The sequence below is a fragment of the Typopeltis vanoorti genome, chromosome 9, assembly GCF_054136105.1.
Source record: "Typopeltis vanoorti isolate ZY-2024b chromosome 9, IOZ_Tvanoo_1.0, whole genome shotgun sequence".
NCBI classification, from domain to species: Eukaryota; Metazoa; Arthropoda; class Arachnida; order Uropygi; family Thelyphonidae; genus Typopeltis; species Typopeltis vanoorti.
In genome coordinates this window covers 49,457,899-49,481,281 of record NC_143557.1, presented here as the reverse complement: position 1 = coordinate 49,481,281, position 23,383 = coordinate 49,457,899, and the positions used below count along the sequence as shown (strand labels likewise).

The 23,383-nt window shown below is 35.8% G+C and overlaps 1 protein-coding gene across 3 annotated transcripts in view; it reads right to left on the bottom strand.

The window, feature by feature from the left end:
• Positions 1–23,383, bottom strand: part of frj (membrane bound O-acyltransferase domain containing farjavit) — a 158,735-nt gene that overhangs the window by 120,270 nt on the left and 15,082 nt on the right. For 2 of the 3 annotated variants that reach the window (XM_090398599.1, XM_090398601.1), the window contains 2 exons: positions 19,010–19,075; positions 7,296–7,400 (listed from right to left, as the gene is read on the bottom strand). The gene's annotated coding sequence lies outside the window, so the exon portion shown is untranslated. The remainder of the gene's footprint in view (positions 1–7,295; positions 7,401–19,009; positions 19,076–23,383) is intronic. The other variant, XM_090398600.1, reaches the window with a different exon arrangement.

The following is a 23,383-nucleotide window of genomic DNA, read 5'->3' as shown; positions in this document are numbered from 1 at the left end:
TGAACACATAAAATAATTATCAGAAAGATAGTAAAATGTTCTAGATTCTACTGAAGTATCTTAGAAATGAAGGAAAGGGTACTGTAAAAGAAATCAGATGATAATGTTGATATGAAAACTAAAGATATTCTATATGTCTGGAGTAATTACTTTGAAAGACTGGTAAATGAGAACAGTGGTAGAAAACATTTAAGAGGAATGCAGTCAGGAGTACAGAGAAATACTAGAGTTAGGAAAAAAGTAATCAGAAACCTGTAATCTAAAAATGCAGTTGAAACAGGTGATATTCAACCAGATATACTTAAGTTTTACAGTGGATGCACTGTATGTATTGGATTTATTGAGGAGTATAACATCTACATAAAGTAAAGCACTGAGATAATAAAGGAAAGGGGCATTAAACCTGATATCAAAATTGAAGATATTAATCTCAGCTCTTTACTTTATGTAGATGTTATACTCCTCAATAAATCCAATAACAGTAAATAGGTTTCCCTAATAAAATGAATAACTGCTATAACAAATTTGGTACAAAAGACAAACTACAAAAATAGTGAGGAACACTGAAAAAAATCAACTGCATCCTGAATAAAGAATCTATAGTACAAGTAAAACATCATCATGCTCTTCAAAAATTTAGGCCTAGAGTGGCCTGTTCTGGCCTTAGACGTCATCGTTGAATCTCCTTAGAGGATGTCTGGTTTCCTTTTTTTTTAATGGTTTGTAATTTAAGGCTTGTTTTGGTAATCTTTCTGTTTTCATTCTTTCAATGTCTTCTGTTCATTAATGTTTATATTTTTTAATTTTTTCTATTACTGATTCGTGGTTTAATTCTCTCTTAATTTCTTCATTTCTTTTGTGATCGAATAGAATATACTTGGAAGTTTTTCTCATAAACTTCATTTCAGCTGTTATTAATCTTTGTCTTTTTGTTTTATTGTCCAGATTTCACTTCCATACAATAGGACTGGTAGGACTAATGTATTGTACACTTTTACTCTGGTTTGTTTTTGAACTATGTTAGATATAAATATAGAGTTAATTACACCTGTTATTTTTAAACATTTCACAATTTTTTATTTTTATATCTTTTTCATATATAATCATATATCCTATGTAGTGAAATAAATTCACCTGTTGTAAAATCTTCTTATCTATTACTATTTCAGTTCTTATTGGACCCTGTCCTTTAAAGAACACTGTTTTTGATTTTTATGATGATATTATCATTCCATAATCTTTGACTATTTCATTTAAATTTAAAATATCTCTCTGTAAGTTATCTTCAGAATTTGTAATTATTTGGTCATCACCCAAAAGGAGAGTGGGGTGCGCAGCAGCTAGGTTCTCGTTCCTGCACCCTATTAGTACCCATTAGATGAAGCTAAAGCTGTTATCAACCAAACACAAGTGATTGAACTAAAATGCTCCCAAATTTCTGCCCTAAAGGATCCTACCTGGGGCCAGACATAAAAATAATATTTAATATTGAAGATTTCTCCAGTGTCAAGCAAGATCTCACTGCAAATATTTGAAGAGATAATGACAGTGATGTGCTCTGCCTGCAAGAAACTCACAGAGGAGAAGGTGCTGCAAGACCTTGCATCCATGGCATGAAACTCAAAGAAATACCCCACGATAAATATGGTAGTGCAATATTTACAAAAAGAGAACTTGATCCCATCGTCCATTGACTCAATGAACAACAGAAACATTGAGATTATTACAATCAGATTTAAAAATATCTCAATCATCTCAGTCTATAAACCACCAGAAGAAGCTTTTTCCTTCCCCAACATCCTCTTCAATAATAATGCATACATGACTAATGTTGTATTAGGTGACTTTAACAGCCATAGTGTTAACTGGGGTTACACAAAGTCCAACGAAGATGGAGAACTTGTTGAAAAATGGGCTGAAAACCTTTCTCTAAACCTGATACATAATCCAAAACTCCCTGCTTCTTTCAACAATGGCAGATGGAAGCGAGGCTATAACCCTGACCTTATATTTGTTAGCCCAAAAATATCCAACATTTGTGTTAAAAAGGTCTTAAATCATATTCCACATACTCAACATAGACCTATAATGCTACAATTCAACCTAGCAATTATGCCTAACAGAGTCCCTTACAGACGACGATTTAATTTCCAAAAAGATAATTGGAAGGGTTTCATGGAAAATCTCAATCGCTCCATGCAACAAGTCCCTCCAAACCCTCAAGAGTATCCTGGATTCATAAAAATACTGAGGAAAATCTCTATCAAACATATCCCCCCCCCCAGGATGCCACACAAACTACATTCCAGGCCTTTCCAGTGACATACAAGCCCAGTATGCTGATTACTTACAACTTTACAACACCAACCCTTCTCAGAAGAGACTATCCAAGCAGGTGAAAAATTATGCTCCAAGATGGCAGAGGAAAGGCATTCCTCATGTAAAAAAGAAATAGAAGCCCTTGATATGACCCATAGCAGCAGAAAGGCATGGAGCTATATCAACAGAATTAGGAATGATTTCACTAAGTCATATGAGCATCCGCAGGTAACAGCTAATCAAATTGCTCACCAGCTGCTGCTGAATGGATCCCTAAAAAGCACACAAAAAAGATGATACTTAGAACCCCAAGTGAGGAACAAAATATGATTAACTCAGATTTCACCATCGCTGAACTCAATGCTGCCATAAACCTATTAAAACGTAGAAAATCTGCAGGCCTTGATGATGTCTGTAATGAACAGATTAAACATTCTGGAAACAGGACTATCGAGTGGTTATTAAACCTATACAACACTTGCCTCAGAACCCTAAGGATACCAACTATCTGGAAGCATGCCAAAGTGGTGGCCTCTTTGAAACCAGGGAAAACTCCAACAGAAGCAAAAATTACAGACCTATATCATTACTCAGCAACCTCTGTAAACTCTATGAACGATTAATTTTGAATAGGCTACAACCCCCAATCGAACCACATCTTAATGCTGAGCAGGCTGGCTTTAGACCACACAAATCCTGCACATCACAAATTCTCAACCTCACTCAATATATTGAAAATGGTTATGAGCAAAAACTAGCCACAGGAGCAGTCTTTAGACATAACTGCAGCATATGATACCATAAACCATCTCACACTCAGAAATAAAATAAACAGAATAACTAGAGACTATCGCCTTGTCCTCCTGATCCAGTCACTCTTGGAAAACAGATGCTTTTACGTGGAGTTGGGGGGATAGGAAGAGCCGCTGGCACCTCAAAAAAATGGCCTCCCCCATGGAAGTGTGTTATCACCATTACTTTTTCAACATCTATGTCAATGATCTCCCCCATCCTTCCAGGAACTAGTAATTTTATCTATGCTGATGACCTTGCCATAGCTACTCAATCAAAAAATTTCAAGTCCATTAAAACTACTCTATCACTTGCCTTAAATAGTCTAACCACATACTATACCAGCAAATCAACTAAAACCAAACCCCTTGAAAACCCAGACTGGCCTTTTCCACCTTAACAATAAGGAAGACAACAGGAAGCTACAGATATCTTGGGAAGGCTCTAAAATAGAACATTCCTGGAATCCAATCTACCTCGGTGTGACTCTCGATCACACCCTCTCACATAAAACCCAATAGAAAAAACAAAGGCAAAAGTGAATGCAAGAAACAACATACTAAGAAAGCTTACCTCCTCCAAATGGGGTGCAGACCTAGCACACTGAGATCTTGCCTTGGCCCTTTGCTATTCTTCTGCTGAATACACCTGCCCAGTATGGTGCAGATCCTGCCATGCTGAAAAACTTGATTCAGCATTGAATGAAAGCTGCCGCTTAATTACAGGATGCCTGAAACCAACACCACTAAAAGACTTGTATACTTTGGCTGGTATTGCACCCCCTTCAATTCGAAGATCTGCATTCTCAGCTGATGAAAGAAGCAGACAAATGAATGATGAATGGCACCCACTATTTGGCCAGACTGCAGTGCCCCAAAGACTAAGATCCCGACATAGCTTCCTGACAACTGTTGAACCACCAAAAATCCTCCCAGAGACAAGACTTCAACAATGGCTTGCACTATACCCTGAAAATAACACTGGTATTCCAACAGCCAAACACCTTCCATGTGGTGCCTACTTGGACTAGAATACTTGGAAAAGCCTCAACAGACTTCGAACGACAGGATGCTGCAAACGAAACCTCATCAAATGGGGGGGCTACCTCACTGCCCAGACTATTGTGAGTATGGGACAACCCAGTCCATGGAACACCTTCTTTCTTGCCCCTTTCTTCCATCAACTTACACATAAGAGGATCTTATACCCTGCATAGAAAGAGCAGCTGATTGTGCAAGATACTAGACGAACATCTGACCATATTTATTGTATATAAGTTATGTATAGTTTCCTTTTTTTCATATTTAATTATTATTTCCCTGTATAATTCACCTACCAAATCTAAGCTGATCTCATTGTAATGTATCCTAATTTGTTGTAAATCATGTTGTACCACTTGTATTTGAATACGAAATAAATAGGAGAGTGTTAGTCTTATCTGCATTTGATTATTTTCATATAAGCTCAGAAATGGAGAAAGAGTGCTGTAAAAGGAATTAGAGATGATAAAGGTGACATGAAAAAACTGATGAAAAAGAGATTCTTGATGTATGGAGTAATTATTTTGAAAAATTGCTAACAATCAGTGACAGCACAGTAGTAAAAAACACTCAACAGGCATCTTTACTTTATGCAGACGATATTATGCTTCTAAATAAATCTAGTACAAGCCTGCAAGATTCTCTGACTAAATTGAATAACTGTTGTAATACATTTGGTATGAAGGTCAGCAATAACACAATGACAATGAAAATAGGCAGAATCATTGAAAATATCAACTGCATTGTGAATGGATAAACCTATAGAACAAGTAAACATTTCAGCTACTTAGGTACAATTTTTAGTGAAAAGGGCAAATTAAATATGGAAATAGACAGCAGAATTAATGAAGCTGGTATGGTACGAAGTCAACTGAATAAATCATGTTCTAAATTATAAACAAATTTGTTCCATGATTCTCTATGTCTTTTTCTGACTTCTCTTTTAGTTATGGCTCTTATTCTTTTATATTCTATTTCATCTTCTAATCTTTTACTGCTAAGCCATTTATGATATGCTTCTGTTTTTCATTTTGATTATTTCTTTCATTGTATTGTCCCATATCTTCAGTTTTTTTCTTCTTATTGAATTTTTTGGTTCTTTCCTAAGCTTCCATTTGCTGCTGTATTTAGTATAGTTTTATATTAAGCCATTCTATTTCTTCATTTAGTTTTATCTAAATATTGGTTAATTCTTTGTTCATATAGCCATTTAATAATGTACTTTTATTAAAAAAAATGCTAAATTTTATTTCTGTTCTTGTTATTTATAGCCATTTAGGTGGTAATCTTATTTTAGTGAGGAAGTGGTCACTACTTATTTCATATCCTCTGTGGACTCTAACATCTGAAGAAAACTTTGATCTCCTTTCATTTAAGGCAAAGTAATCTAATATCGATTTCCATCCTCTTGCTGCCCAAGTATATTTATGTATGTCTTTATGTTTATAAAAAGAATTCATTATTTTAAGGTTATTATAAACTAAAAAGTCAATTTTTTACCATTCCTGTTTAGAGTATGTTCTCCATATATTCCTATATTATTATTCATTTTCATGTTTCAATCATTTCTTTTAATTTTATTATATATGTTCTGTAATTGATTATAAAATTCAATATTATCCTCTTCTTTCTTCTGGAGCATATAAACCAATGATTGTTAAATAACCTCTATATATTTTTATTCTCGCTTCTGTTATTCATTCATTCCATAATTTATATCAATAATATTTTAAATGTTTTGAAAGATAATTATGAATCCAAATCATAACACCTTCTTGTACTCTTTGGTCTCTGTCAACTCCACTATATATTATATTAAAATTTTCAGTTCTTGTGGTTCCTTTTAATTTCTTTTTTGTTCCAGTTTCTATTTGACAATTTCTTTCATCTAATATTTGATTAGATGATTTAATTCTATTTCTTTATATGCTATTCCTCTTACATTTCTGTTTGCTATATGTATTATATTTTGTTATTTCCATTTTCGTTTTACCTTTTCCATTCCAAGGTCATTTTCCATAGATTCATTTTGCTTACCTTTCTTTGTTGGTTAAAAGTAGATTAACATTCTCCATGTCAGGTTAACAGCCTGACAATGGATAGTCCAGTGGTAGGGCTGCTACCTAGGGCTTCTGAACTAGCCTTCTTCCAAATTTAACCCATAGGAGAAATAGGTTATTTGAAGGGTAAAGGGTAGATTTTAGAGGGGACATAGATATGGGCCAGAAATGGAAAGATCCTATAGCCCTCAAGTACTCTAATAGCATAAGAGTCATAAAATAAGAAGTGTTGGCTGATAGAGCCTTATAGGAAGATTAAAGTGAGTGGATATTCTTCAAAATAGAGGAAGAAGAGGATAGACCCAGCTAGGGGAGCATGGAGCATTTCCCTTTCAATCAAGATGATTGCCCCTTATGGTCCTGTTGGTCCATGAGAACAATTTAGCGATTTGTGTAGAGTTTTTAGTGCAATGGCAATTAAATATGAAAATGGACAACAGAATTAGCAAAGCTAGTATAGTAGGGAGTCAACTAAGTTTATATGGAGTAAGAGAGAAATCAGTCTAAACTAGCTGTACAGAAGCTAGTGTTCAAACCAATTTTAACTCAAAAATCTGAGAGTTGGGTTAGAAATAAAACACTTCTGCAATGACTGGAGACCACACACACAGTGTTCTGAGAAAGATTAAGTGACTGAACAGATGATATGAATGGCAGAATCATATTAAAAATAAAGATATTAGGACGGTATTAGATATTAAGATATTAGATACAAGTTCCTTATGTACTGTGATTAGAATTGCAACAGGTCTTTACAGCCAAAGTAAATCATTATCATCTGTTGTGATAAGAAGAATCCACCTAATTTCATAAAAGTAAAAGCAAGCCTATAAGTAAAACCAATATACTATAATGCTCCACGTTAGAAAAAGAGCAAAATTACCAGATATCCACAGAAATCACTACTCAGCATTGAATTAGATTCTTGTTTTGCTTCATTAATGCATGTTCACTGTGTCAAAAGTAGGAGAGGAGGGAGGGAAGAATTATAATAACAGAAGATGCTAAATGAAAACTTTATTACACTGTTTGAATCTAAAATAATTAAAATAATGTTCTGAAGCAACATATGGAAGAAACTTACAGTATCTCTCATAATATCTGAACACATCATATCCAGCTGGTCCTATCACCCAACTATATACATGACGAATGCATGAAGATGGCATCAGGCATTACCAGTTTGTGGCTATTAAAAAAAATATATATATATATTTTTATATAACGAAACCTGTGGTGAATTCCTCACTAAAAACACATGTACTAACCACAGTAATGACTATTTAATTCGTAAATATTTCATCCCAAGTATCTTGGGACATCATCAGTACGCTAATTCAAACAATACTAGGAACAATTTACTTGTATAACACATTACTGCACGCATATTGACATTCCATTGTAATCATGCGCCCTAACTGTATGTTATTCCTAGTATTGTTTGAATTAGTGTGCTGATGATGTCCCAAGATACTTTGAATGAAATATTTATGAATTAAATAATCATTACTGTGGTTAGTACGTGTATTTTTAGTAATATATATATATATATATATATCCTGCAAATGCTATTCACTATTCCACTTTTAAACATAATTTGTTTTTAACTCATTTGAGAAGAAAAATTCCCTTTATCCAGATATAAAATGCATTATCTATTAAACTGCTTTGATAGAAATTAAGTGATTATTTATAATACCATTTCAAGATATTAACAATATTACCCGGCCTGGTTGGCCGAGTGGTTAGCGTATCTGCTCTCCAGCCAAAAGGCTGAGGTTCGAATCCCATCATGGGCATGGATGTTTATTTGTGAAAATACTAGTTGTGGTGGTCGGCAGTAGATGGCATTGGTGTAGATGTAGGTAGTTATGGTTGATGGAGACTGAGAGTTATAGAGTAGATACCGTCCCTCGATGAGTCTTTGGACTCCCTGAATGTCTTATATAATAAGAATAAGATGAAGACAGGAAAAAATACAACTAATATTTTGATTGTTTTCTACCTAACATCTTCAGAGCACTATTATTATTATTATTTTGGGAACTTTTAGGAACAAAGAGACAATAACGACTTTATATACACTGCAACGCCAGAATACAAAATACTGACAGCAAAACACTTATGTCACTATGTAGCTTAACTAAAACACTATTTCGATGCAACTACAGAACAGTCAGAAATACATACCATATAACAAGACCTCAGACAACTAATTATATCACATATAAATTATATCACAAGACAATATAATTCCCCGTGGGGCTTGCGACTTGCAGGCACGGGAATGGCTAACCTGCGGTCCCAGAGCTAAGTATTATCTATTTCAAAACTTTTGGTCGTACTTTCCTCTAACTTTTCCACTTCCTGCTTCTACACCCTCATACTAAGATTCTTCCTAATGAGAATTCTTTACTTAAAACTTTCTGTCTGTCTCTTTTCTTGCTTATTAACCCCAGGAGGAGGTCCTCCATTCTCCCTGAAGCTATTAGAGTACTCGAGGGCTAGGGGTGTTTCCTCCTCTTTCAACTAACCACTAATAGTTATAGTAGTGGTAGCAGCGCTACTTATATTAACCTCCTGTAGCATACATGTCACAATACTGCGATGTGGAAGGCAAGGGAAGCAGCAATGGAAGTTAAAAATTAAGTCAAAATTGGCGATGGAGCCTTCATTGAAGGAGTCATGCCCGGCAGGAGAAGAAACCAGGCTTCTCAGGTCAACAGCCAACGAAATCCTGGTAGTTTTTCAAAAATGAAGACAAGAATAAGCTGAATATTGGAACATGGAATGCAAGAACACTGCTAGAACCAGGCAAAATAGATAATGTGAAAAAAGAAATGGAAAGACTTGAAATAGACATTCTGAGCATTAGTGAGACGAGATGGGAGGGACAGGTTGATTTCTGGAGTGGAGAATTTTGGATAATATATTCAGGACAAAAGAAGAAGCATTATTACAACACCTGATTTAATAACAAAACATTATTAAATCAGGTGTTGTAATAATGCTTCATAAAAAAGTCGGAAAGTTAATCACTACAATAATTAACCATAGTGACAGAATCATGGCGATAAGCATTCAAAATGAGCTAGTAAACCTCAATATTATAATGGTCTACATTCCAACATCACAACATAGCGATGAAGAAATAGAAGAAATTTATGAACAAATAGAAGAAATCTGGAGCAGCTTTAAAGACAGAGACAATACAATAATAATGGGAGATTGGAATGCTATAGTGGGGGAAGAGAACAATGATAATGTTTCAGGAAGATTTGGTCTTGGAAGTAAGAATGAAAGAGAAAGGCAATTAATAGAATTTTGTACACAAAAACAGGTTATAGCAAATACACTATTTCAAGTTCCAAAAAGAAGAAGATACAACTGGAAACCACCTGGGGATTCAAATAGATTATATATTGGTCAAGAAAAGATACAGAAACCAAATAGAAAATTGCAAAAGCTATCCAGGTGCCAACATTAGTAGTGCCCATAACCTTGTCTTAATGAAAACAGAACTGAAACATAGGAAACAAATCCAAAGATACAAACCAATAAGATGGAACCTTGAAAAATTAAAGAGTAAAGAAGTAAAGAGAGGATACCAAGAGGCAACTGATCATAACATTCCAGAAAACATAAATAGTCAGAATAATATTGAAAACCAATGGAATATGATTAAAGAGTTAATTACAAATTCATCAAATCAATTATTGAAAAATGCAGAAAAAAGAAAACATTGGATAACAGATGAAATACTTGGCCTTATGGATGAAAGAAGAAAATATAAAAATGCTGTTAAAGAAGATGTGGCCAAATACAAATATCTTAAAAATCAAATTACAAGAAAATGTAGACAAACTAAAAAAGAATATTATTATTACCCCAAGTCCTCATGGAGTCAAAGACTCATCTGGGAGGTCCTTTTATCACACACACATCTCATCATACCGTGTCTTAAACACACTCAAACTCCTTGCAGACACCACACTCTCAGGCAAGGCATTCCAATCATTCACAACTCTGCACGGGGGAAAAAAAAAAAAAAAAAAAAAAAAAAAATGCCTCTCACTCCCCTACTCACACCCTCTTTATACAGTTTCCAGGGATGACCTCTGGTTCTCCCCTGATCTCCCACTATTCTCTGTAGAACTTCTCCACCACTGATCCTATAACAACCCCTTATCAACTTGTAGGTCTCTATCATATCTCTCCTCTTCCTCCTGTCCACCAGACTCTGCAAATTACATCTTCTCAATCTTTCCTCATACTCGACATTCCAGAGGTCAGAAACTACCTTAGTCAGTTGCCTTTGGACCCTTTCCAGCCTTATACAACAGAACAAGAATCTCCCTACTTCAACAAGTCAGTGTCCTCCGCATCATTCCCAGAAGCCTTTGTGTTGTCTTCACAATTTTGGCAATGTGTCCCCTAAATTTTAGATCCTTATCCACTATCACCCCCAGATCTCTTATTTCCTCTACCTCCAACAATAAATTCTCACCAAGCATAAATTCTGCATCCCATCTTTGTTTTCCAAATTTTAAAACCTTACATTTTGCAACATGATATCAAAATTGGAGATGTTAATGTCAGCTCTTTGCTTTATGTGGATGATGTTATACTTCTAAATAAATCCGCAACAAGTCTGCAAGATTCTCTGACTAAATTGAATAACTGTTGTAATAGATATGGTATGAAGGTCAGCAATAAAAAGACAAAGACAATGAAAATAGGCAGAATCATTGAAAATGTCAACTGTGTTGTGAACAGAGAACCTGTGGAACAAGTAAAACATTTCAGCTACTTAGGCACGATTTTTAGTGAAGATGGTAAATTAAATAGAGAAATAGGCAACAGAATCAGTAAAGCTGGTATGGTGGGAAGTCAATTGAATAAATTCATATGGAATAAGAGAGAAATTAGTCAGAACACTAAATTAGCTGTATACAAGACAGTGTTCAAACCAGTTTTAACTTATGGATCTGAGAGCTGGGTCAGAAGTAAAACACTTGACCAAAGACTAGAGACTGCAGATATGAGAGTTCTGAGAAAGATTATAGGTGTGAACAGATGGCATCAATGGCAATATCATATTAAAAACGAGGATATTAAGAAAGAACTTGACATTGTCAGCATCCAGGAATGTGTTAGCAGAGCTAATCTCAGGTGGTATGGTCACTTAAACAGAATGGGCGAGTTAAGATTAGCAAAACAAGTGATCTCTGCCAGGTTTGCAGCAAAACGACCCAGAGGAAGATCAAGATATAGGTGGATTGATACGGTACAAAGTGCCTTAGACGATAGAAATATAAGATCTGATAATGTTGGAGTCTTGACAAGTAACAGACTGATTTGGAGGAAAATTGTAAATAGGAAGTTAGTAATGATGTAATTTTTTTCATGAAGTACTATCATATCCTGTACACCCCTTGAGGGTACATGGCAGGAATTTGATGATGATGATTGATGATGATGACATTTTGCAACAACTCACATCCCCATTTCCGTGCCCAATCGCTCAATTTATTCAAGTCTTCTTGTAAAGCCACAACATCTTCACTACTCTTTATGGTTCGTCCTAACTTTGCATCATCTGAAAACAACTGAATATCTCCATTCAAATCTTCGCCGATATCATTAATATACAAGTTAAATAGTAATGGCCCTAAAACAGACCCCTGAGGCACTCCACTAGTGACTTTCCTTTTCCTGGATATCGCACCCCCATACACAACTTGTTGATACCTATCAGATAGCCAGTCTCCAATCCAACTCACTAGTCTAATATCCAAACCCATCTGCTCTAGTTTGACTGTCAACTTATCATGAGGTACTCTATCAAAAGCCTTTGCGTATATTACTGTGTATCCTTCTCCTCTGTCCAAGGAAGCAGTCACTTTATTGTAATAAGTAAGTAGATTACTAAAACATGACCTCCCTTTAGCAAATCCATGCTGTCCATCAAAGATTATACCATTGTTGTCAACCCAACTCTGCATCTTAGTTCTCACAAGCTTTTCCAACAACTTAACCACAACACCTGACACACAGATAGGCCCATAGTTTGATGCTTGAGTTCGATCACCTCCTTTATGAAGTGGCACAATCTTATCCTCCTTAGGTATTTGACCATGTGCAAGACTCGTATTAAAAAAAAAATATGTCAAGGCCCTGGCACATTCCTTCAGAATACATGGTGATATATTATCAAGTCCCACAGCCTTATTTACATCTAGTTTACTCATCTCCCCAAACACCTCTTGCTCACTTACAGTCAGTCTCTCCTCCCCATCATCAACTGTTCGCAATCTCTCCATGAAGTCACATTCACAAGAATGAAAGAACTTTATGAACTGCTGATTAAGTATCTCCATTACACATTCTGCAACAGCTGTCTTTATACCATTTTCTCCAATCAATGTCATCCTTCCATAATCATTCTTTCTTTTGCTGGCTACATATTGAAAGAACTCCCTAGGATTCTTTTTGGCTTCATTAGCTAACTGCTGTTCACACCTCTCTTTAGCTACTCTCACCAACCAAGTCACCCTCCTTGCCTGGTCTTTGTAGATCATGAAATTGGTTATTTCCACTTCTCTTATGCTGCCTCCACAATGCCCTCTTTCTCTGTATCGCATGCTTAATCTCTTTATTCATCCATCTCACACCTACCTTATTTAACCTTCTCACCCTTGGAATACATTTAGACATTGCATCTACTAGATAGTGTTTGAAAATCCCCCAAGCTGCATTGATCTCTTTTCCAGCTAACTCCTCATTCCACGCTACACCCGCAAGCTATTTCCTGAGCTCTTCATAATCATCCCCCTTGTAGTTCCACATATACCCTTTTCTCACAGGGGTCCTAGCACTGCTGGCAACCACCCAGGTAATCACCTCATGGTCACCCTCACCAATTGGTGGATGATTTGACACCTCATTTATAATTACATCCTCTGATGAGATGACCAAATCCAAGACCCTTAATCCTCGTGTGCCCTCTGTTACATACTGCCTGAGGTAGTTATCCCTCAAAAACTCAAAAAACTCATTTTCTTTACTTCCAGTTGATATCTCATCATTCCAGTCTATATTGCCATAATTCAAATCATCCATAATGATTACCCTTTTCTTATTTGCTTGGCTAATTTGACTATACATTTCACTATCATCACCATTCACATTACCTGGTCTATAACAACATCCCACCAAGTATTTGATTCCATTCACCTCTAACTGACACAATACTGCCTCAAAACCACTGGCACTATTTTCGTCTTGCATCTCTACTTTGTATGGACATAACTCTTTCTCTATCATCAATAGCACTCCCCCCCTCCCTTTTTACCCCTTCTATCCTCACGAAATAAATCATACCCTTCCATCTCTATTCCTGTCAGGATGTCATCCTCTTCCAACCATGTCTCACTTATACCGACAATCATTGGGTGAACAGACGCAATTAGTGCAACCATTTCATCTGCCTTGTTTCTTATACTTCTAGCATTTGTACACAAACACAACAGCTCATTTCTGGATCTACAGCTAGTTCCACTGATACCACTCACTCGATGTGATCTCTCCTCCATGCTCGACTGGGGCCATTTCCCTTTCTGCTTCTTCATTTTAGAACCCTTTTCAATTCCAACTATTTCCTCTTGATCCCTGGTCATCCCATTCCTTTCCTGCCTACACATGCTCTCGCCTCCTCTTGGAGCATCCACCTTTCTCACGCTGTGTACCCCTGTCCACCCTGAGCCTCCCCATTTCCCTGCTCCTCTTGCACACCCATTCTCTCATTTTCTATACTCGTACCACTCACTTCCCCATTCATATCCACCTCTTCAATCTCTCCTGTCTTACTCTCCTGCTCTTCGCATCACTCCCCCCTCTCGATCTGATTCATTCTCTCTATTCACTTCTGTACTTTACAGCAGCAGTCTCTCCAAGCGACTTACACCATAACCACTCAAATGCAGTCCATCACTCCAATACAGCTCACTTCGTCACTCAAACTCATTCCACACATTAACAAACTGTACTTCCATCTCCTCACACATTTCTGCCAGCATATCATTCATAATCCTTGCTCTCCGCCTCATTTCACCACAGTCATACCTAGGCAACACACTGACTACCCTTCCTGTCACACTATTCTCTTTTATCCTTCCAAGCAGCCTCCTGATATCCATTCTGACATGCTCTTTTCTCTCAAATCATTTGTGCCAATTAATACTATTAACTCTTTTGCTCGCTCCCGCATCATATCCAATGCCTCAATCACTCTACTCATTTTACCTGGAAAACATACCTTATGCATTCTATCCTCTAGCACACCTTTAATAATGGAGTCGCCATATGCCACTCGCTCATCTTTCGTTAACTCTTTCATGCCATCACGATTTATTTTAATAGTTTTGACCTGAATTCTCTTAATTTCATTCCACATCCATTTCATTTCTTGCCTCATCCAATCCAATTCAACTTCCGAATCTCGCGATACATTCTCTCCATCATTCAATCTTTCTAACTCTCGACCTGCCTTCTCACTTTCACTCTCATTCATCCTTCTTTGTTTCGTTACTTTCGGTCCAACATATGTCCAACTTTCGCTACCATTCTTCTCACTTTCACTCTCATTCATCTTTCTTTGTTTCTGTACTTTCGGTCCAACATGCATCCAACTTTCGCTACCATTCTTCTCACTTTCACTCTCATTCATCTTTCTTTGTTTCCGTACTTTCAGTCCAACATGCGTCCACCTTTCGCCATCATTCATTCTTTCGATTTTTTTCACTTTAGATTTCTGCATCACGCCATTTCTAGTTTCATTCGTTCTCTCAATTTCGTTTCCTTCCACCACTTTCGCCTCACTTTCATCTCTTTTAATCCGTTATGGTTTTCAAATCGCTCTTTTTCTTGTTTACTGATTTTTTTAACATTTTTTCGCCTCTCTTTCTCACCATTCTTCTCTTTCAAACGTGCACTCATTTTCCCCGCGACATTCTCGCTACTAACACTTTCTGTCATCAATTTCATATTTGCATTCATCAGTTCCTCATTCAGGCCACACACACACACACACACACACACACACACACACACACACACACACCCTTCTTCCATCTACTCTAAACATCCACAAATCATTTATGCAAACGAAAGAATACATATATGAACAGACCTCACACTTAACGAAATGACTGAAATCTAAATTAAAGTCATGGAATTAAAATGCTGCCGCCATTTTTTTCCCCCTGCAGGTTACTAGGTCTAATAATAACGATTTCCTAATTAAGTTTAGGCAAGAAAAATCCTCCACACTAATAATACCGGTCGCGCACAACGTTTACAGCCGCTCTTACTCAAACAATTATGCATATATACTTAATTATTCCTAGAATAACTTATCTCAATCAGAAGCTCTTCTTAGACACATCCACAGCGCTTGGCTCACTCAAAAAGACTTAGAAATAGTTCCTCCAGTTGGCGACTAGACTTGAACTTAAGTCTGACTTCGAGCGACCAAGCGCCACTTTCACTGAGCTACACAGGCCTAATACCTAGAAGAACAGTGTAATAACATAGATGAATTATTTAAAAAAGAAAACAGAGAAAGCCTATAAAGAAATTAACAAACTGACTTTCATAAAGTAAACCAGCAAATACTCCTAAATTGTCTATCTAATATCAGCACAGATTTGAGGGATAAGAAAATAATTTATCAAATTTACAAAAATCAAAATGGACAGATTAAAATCAATGATAAGGAGAAAATAATAAATATAAGGAGTGGAGTAAGACAAGGATGTATACTTTCACCACTTTTATTTAATTTATATATTGAAGGCCATTCAGGAAACTAAAGATAAAATAAATAGTGGTATAAAGATAAATGGTGAGCAAGTCATGTGTATGAGATTTGCTGATGACATAGCCCTAGTAGCAGAAAACAGAAGAACATTAAAAACAATGCTAGAATTACTAAATAATAACCTTGAAAAATATAAAATGAAAATCAACACAGATAAGACTAAAATCATTGTTAGGCAAAATCTCTATCAATATAGAGCATATAGACATCAGGCAAAATTGGGAAATAAAATAAAATAAAATAAAAAACATCCGGGAAATAAATAAAACAAGCGAAAAGCTTTAAATATTTAGGAAGCCTAATAACAGAAGATGGCAGAACAAGAGAAGACATAAGATCAAGAATAAACAATGCAAAAGTCCAATTCTCTAAGATGAAAAGCATTTTAACAGGAAACCTCAACCTACAATTGAAAAAAAATTAGTAAAAACATTGATATGGAGCATTGAAACCTGGATTCTAGGCAGAGAAGATTGGAGGCTTTTGAAATGTGGTGCTAGTGCCGCATGAACAAAATAAAATGGACAGAAAAAAAATCAAACGAACAAGTCCTGAGAGAGATAAATGAAACAATAACTCATCATGTTGAAGAATGATTCTAGTAGCAAGACTTATACGTTGGTTAGACATAACTGGTAATTAGTTTACGGAATTAACAACGCATATAAAGTATATTAATTAAAGATAACTTTAATGAATAACTTCTATATTTCGGCAACGTCACATTACCATCTTCAGGAACATAAAGATATGGTATGTGCACTCAGGAACTAACACAAAGCAAATGAGGAGGAAAGCAAGGGGCAGTTTCATGCACCCAAATTTGTTGAGGTTAGGAACGTTTTTTAGAGCTGCTGAAGATTCTTTGAATAATCTTTCATATTTAAACTTGCTGCGATGAATTATTTTTGTTTTCTTCCAACGAATTTTATGGTGGGTATCTAAGGCATGGTCTGCCAGCCTTAGATAAAAACAGATAAAAATCTGTTTTTATCTGCCAGCCTCAGATAAAAACACTATATAACAGGGCAAAATTAATCTGCTCAGATGACAAGGCTCTGACTATTGAACTAAACCACATCCTCAACACTTTCTTAGCCAATGGCTATAACCCCAAAAAAATCCAAAAAATACTAAAACCTGTAAACCACAACCCCCCTCCCCCCTCCACAATAAAGATTACACCAAGTCTATCACCATCCCCTACATCCAGGGCACCTCTGAGAAAATAACCAATATCCTCAAAAAATATGACCTTACTTCCTGTTACAGACCATATAAAAAGTTGGCATCCCTTATCCGCTCTACCAAAGACCAACCACTTCCCCTTGACCTACCTGGTGTATACCAGGTCCCTTGCAGCTGCAAATTGTCCTACTTTGGCCAAACAGGCAGAACAACAAATATCAGGATTTCAGAACACCAAGACTACATCCAGTTTCACCAGTACAGCACTCTGGGCTGGTAGACCATGCCTTAGATACCCACCATAAAATTCGTTGGAAGAAAATAAAAATAATTCATCGCAGCAAGTTTAAATACGAAAGATTATTCAAAGAATCTTCAGCAGCTCTAAAAAAGTTCCTAACCTCAACAAATTTGGGTGCATGAAACTGCCCCAAATTTGGGAGACTTTCATTATGAGAACTTCAGCCCAACTGCCAAGACTACCAAATTAGCCCGCAAGAGGGCACCATTAGGACTTTAGGAACAATATTAGTTTCTTGCTTTCTTCCTCATTTGCTTTGTGTTAGTTCCTGAGTGCACATACCATATCTTTATGTTCCTGAAGATGGCAATGTGACGTTGCCGAAATATAGAAGTTATTCATTAAAGTTACCTTTAATTAATATACTTTATATGCGTTGTTAATTCCGTAAACTAATTACCAGTTATGTTGAAGTATATATCCAAACTGGTGGTTTGGATATATACTTCAACATGATGGACTTGTGAAAAGAATAACTGAAGGCAAAATAGAGGGGAAAAGAAGAAGAGGCAGACCAAGGAAAAGCTTTCTTAACCAAGTCAATGACAGCACAGGTTTGAGGAGTTACCAGGAGGTAAAGAACAAAGCCAATGACAGAGCGGAATGGAGGAAATTGCTGCTGAGCTGCCAGTCCCAAGAATGATGCAACTGATGAAATACAATAATCACTACAGAAAGGCCATACGAAACTTCTACATCCCAGACACGATAAACAAATTACCTTTTGAATACAGAAACCTTACAAACTACAATAGCCTGAAAAGAGCTCTAAGGAAATACTATGAACAAGAAACACGCACTCAAAATACCATACAAACTTAATGAAACACAATATATTCGTTCAGGCTTCCAGTTCAGCAATGCATCAAGACATTCCAAGCTATCTCGTGTGTGTGTGGCGTGCGTGAATTTCTCAATCAACGGCTGCAGTGGAAATCAAACCTATTAAACATAGGCTTGATTTCCTAACTTCCCAACACAGCAAACAAACCAATAAATAATAACTAACTGGGTGTCATCCTCAGACAAGTTTACAGATCAGTTTCAAGGATGAAAGCTGAGAAATTACATCTCATTCAAGATATAAAAAAAAAATTTCAAAAAAAATAAAAAAATCCAAACCCATATATCACATTTCAGTGCTGTAGTTACAGCACTTAAATATAATTTAAAAAAAAATCAAAACTGTAAATATATATAACTCATTGTTAAATGAATAAATGATGTATTACATTATTATTATTATTAATACATTATACAGGGAAAAAAAAGAAAAGAAAGAAAAACAAATTTGTACGAATTTCATTGCTACAAAAAACAGAATTAAACCTGTTGTAATTCAATCACGAGATTGAATTTTTTTAAAAGAAAAATCTGTAATCAAATGCATGTAATATATATATATATATATATATATATATAAACTAACCCAAGCTTGGAAGTAGGTGGGATTAATCCGCCTCACTCATCCACACGTAATCCTCATAACCAAAGACTGCAAATTACGTAACAAAACAGTCAGTATAGTGTATAATAATAATAATGAAGATACAGATATAAAAAAACAGTATATGAATTTGTATCCAAAGAAAAAATATTGAAAAGAAATAATGCACCTTAAGCTGCATACAGTATAATATACAGAGCAAGTGTAATATGCATTAATTGTAAATATTCTGTACGGTGAAAATAGAAAAATTGTTATTTTATACATAATGTGTAAACATGAAAAAAAATATCGCAAATAAATGTACATAATTTATCTGAGACATTATCATATTATTATTATAATTATTCAAAAATTCTGTGTAATCTTCATTGCTAATATTAGAAGAACACGTATTGTAAATATAGATTCAAAAAAGTATTATCATCAAAATTTTAATTGAAATGCAATGTAGAAAATGAATCACATATACAGCACTCAGTGTTGAATTTTTTAAAAATTACCAGTTGGAATGTCACTAAAGATGATTATTGTAATTGTGTAAATATTTCAGAAATCAATAAAAAAATTTTTTTTAAATATTATTATTATAAAGCACCTCCACGTAGTCCAAAAACTAGTTAGGTGTGGTTAGTTCCACACCTTTATTCAACTTCCAGGGATGACCCCCTTGTTCTAGTTCCTATAGTCAAATGCTGAAACATTCCACCTGTACCTATCCGATAAAGCCCTTTAAGCAACTTAAATATTTCTATCATATCCTCTCTTTTTCTCCAATCAACCAACTTCTGCAATCCACACACTCAATCTATCCTCATAGGGAAAATTCCAAAGGCCACTCACCATCTTGGTCACTCGCCTCTGAATCCTCTCCAATGCTTCCTCATCCCCAAGAAATCCAGGGAACCAGACTTGAGCACAGTAATCCAGATGTGGGAGTATCAAGGACTCATAAAGAGGAATAACAACTTTCTTATCTCTACTTGTTAATGTGTTTTCAAAAGCCAAGTAATCTTATGGGCTACCTTAGCAACATGTCCTCTAAACTTGAATTCTCTGTCCATCACCACCATCCCTAAATCTCTAGCTTCATCCATTTCTTGGAGTACAATGATATCAATGTGATGCACAGCTTTTAATATATTTATTCCAAAATGCATAACTTTACATTTCTCCACATTAAACTGACACCCATTATCTTTAGTCCATACTGACAGCCTATTTAAATCATCCACATCCTGTAAGCTCTCCACATCACCTTAACTATTCCTCCTCCATAATCCTTATTTCGTTATTCCAACCCTGGTGACCTTGTAGGCATTGCCCAGAAAGTGCTCTTGGTGAGATTTTTATGGGGTAGTTCACCATTGTTTTCTCCTATCCCCCCAATTATCTGGACTTGGGACCGGTATCTAGCTGGGACGTATTCATGACTGTAATCCACGTGCATTCACAGGGTCAGTTTGCAGGAGAGGAAACCCTGCTGTCCACACCCAAGAACGGCTAGTTTGGCTATGTTTGAAAAAGACCCTTAAGCTTCTCATGTCGGTGACGGTAATTGAACCGAGGACATGCCTTTCCCAGGCACATGGTTGCGAAGCACATAACCACTCAGCTAACCGTGCAGACCGATTAACTATTACTCTACCTAATTTCGTATCATCAGCAAACAACTGAATATTTCCTTTCAGGTTATTTCCTATATCATTTATGTACAAATTAAATAGCAATGGTCCCAGTACTGAACTTTGTGGCACACTATTAATCACCTGTTTTTGCCTCAATTCTGTTCCTCCATATACCACTTTTTGATATCTGTCCATCAACCACCCTCTTCTCCACTTAACCAGTGTCATATCCATCCCCATTTGTTCTAATTTGTGTAACAGAGTACCATGTGGTATTCTGTCAAGAGCTGTCAATTTTTCAATTATAACTGACAAGAGCATACCACTGAACTAACTAATTGTAGTTAGTTAGTTAGTTCATGGCACACTCTATGGAGGAGATAACCATAAAGTTAATTTGGAAAAGTTAGGCTATAATATCTCAAAATGGCAGTTTTCTAGATTGTAGGCAAAACCTGGGTAGTTGAGGTTAGAAGAGAGTACTTCTTAGCTGAGGCTGATTCTAAAACTAGTCTCTCAAACTTATGACTTCTATGTAATATTAGTGTTTTCCTCTACCTAATCCTATTGGAAGGAGTATCCAGAGCATGGTTTGCCAGTCATGATGATTGCGGATGTAATTTTGGTGCTCTTCAAAGCAGATATTATCTGATTTACCAGTCTATCTGAAATAGGATAAACTGTAGGCACAAGGAATATTATACATTCCAGGATGAGCAAGAGGACAAAGTTCATCTTCATAAAAATGGATGAAGATACTACAGGTTTAAATATGATCTCCATAAAGGTTTAAAACCAATATGGAGATCATATTTGTGGAGAACTTTGTCAATTTTTTCTGATGTACTCTTAATATATGAGATGGGAATGGTTTTGCTGTGATCTTTTGTGATGGTTGTAGGAGGGATGGGGTGCATGCAGTGATTTTATCCATTTTATATGGGTTGTAACCATTGGTTAAAAAGGTGTTGTAAAAGTCTCTAAGCTTAGTTTAAAGGGCTGTGTCATTTGAACCAATACCCTTGGCTTGGTGAATAAGTGTTTTGTTTTGAGGATGCAATAACTGTTGGAAAGAGTTGGGGTGATTGCTTACACATAAATACCTTCCTTGATGAGCAGGTTTTCTGTAAATGGAAAAGGATAATGAGCCATGGTCTTTTTTCTACCATCCTGAGAAAAACATTACAGGGTCACTAGTGTATCTAGAAAGTCAATTCTATGTGACAAATGATACCTAGCACTAGGTTTAATAGATTATAATATAAATAGTTAAAACACCTAGTTTCACCACATATGCTAATGGCTTCTTCTGAAGGGCAAAAAATATACAATAAGTAGCAAATATGAACTATTACATAACTAAAACCAAATATGTAAGAACCGTTTCACCAAAGTAAAAAAAAAAAAAATTAAACATGGAAGCTGGCATGAGTCAGTCATTGTTCATTAGGTATGCATGAAAGTTGGAGAAAAGTTAGGCTATAATATCTGACATGTTGAAAAATCTAATAAGTAACTTCCAAATAAAAGTAGGAACCATTACACAAAAGTGAAAAAACAGAAACATGGGAAGCATAGAAACTGGAATGGGTCAGTCATTGTTTGTTGGGCATGCATGATAGTTGGGAGAAAGAACTTTCAACATGTCAAACTAACTTTTCTACCATCATGCATACCTAATGAACAATGACTGACTCATGCCAACTTCCATGCTCCACATTTTTTTTTATGTTTGCATAATGGTTCCTATATATATATATATATATATATATATATATATATATATATATATATATATTCGATTTTATGTAATGGTTCCTGTTTACTGCTTATTGTATATTTTCAGTTCTTTCTAGCCCAGAAGAAGCCACTAACATATGTGGTGAAACTAGTAGGTTTCACCACATACTCTACATACTCAGACAAATGTTATTTTCTTTTCTATAATGAATTTTATTTTAGGATGCTGACTGCCAAAGATGCACTAAAAATGTATCTAGTGTGTGGACCACAAGGCAAAATAGCAAACACATCAACATAGCACAGCCAAACTACTAATTGTGGCTGTGTTTAGTGCTCAATTTTCAAAATGATCCATACAGAAGTGAGCTACAAGAGCAGGGGAAAAGAGAAGAACCCATTGCAGTTCTATCCATCCCGCTATTTGTAAACCCTCTGTGTACCCACAGAGGGTTTACAGGATATCATGACAGTACTACATGAAAAAATTACACCATTACTAACTTCCAATTAAGAATTTTCCTCCAAATCAATCTGTTACTGGTCAAGACTCCAACATTATCAGAGCTTATATTTCTCTCTTCTTAGGCACTTTTTACTGTATCTTGTGCTTCATGTGCTTCAGACCTATATCATCTCTGCAATCATTATCCAGACTATTCCAAAAAAAAAAAAAAAATTAAGAAGTCCACCATCAAACGACTGACCAATCACCATCATCTTAATTTTCTCTCCAAAATAATGGAGAAAGTCATCAAAGAGTGAACTTCTCTGCTACTTAGACATCTACCAGTTAATCAGCAACCACCAGTACAGATTCTGTCATTCAAGGTCCACAACCAAGTTCTTGGCCTATCTCACCCACCACTGGACACATGCTTTTTTGATGTTTCCAGAGCTTTTGATTGTATCTGGCATCAAAGCCTGTTAAAGCAAACTGCCACCCTTTGATCTACCTGCTGCCTTCTGTAATCATTTACTTATGGCA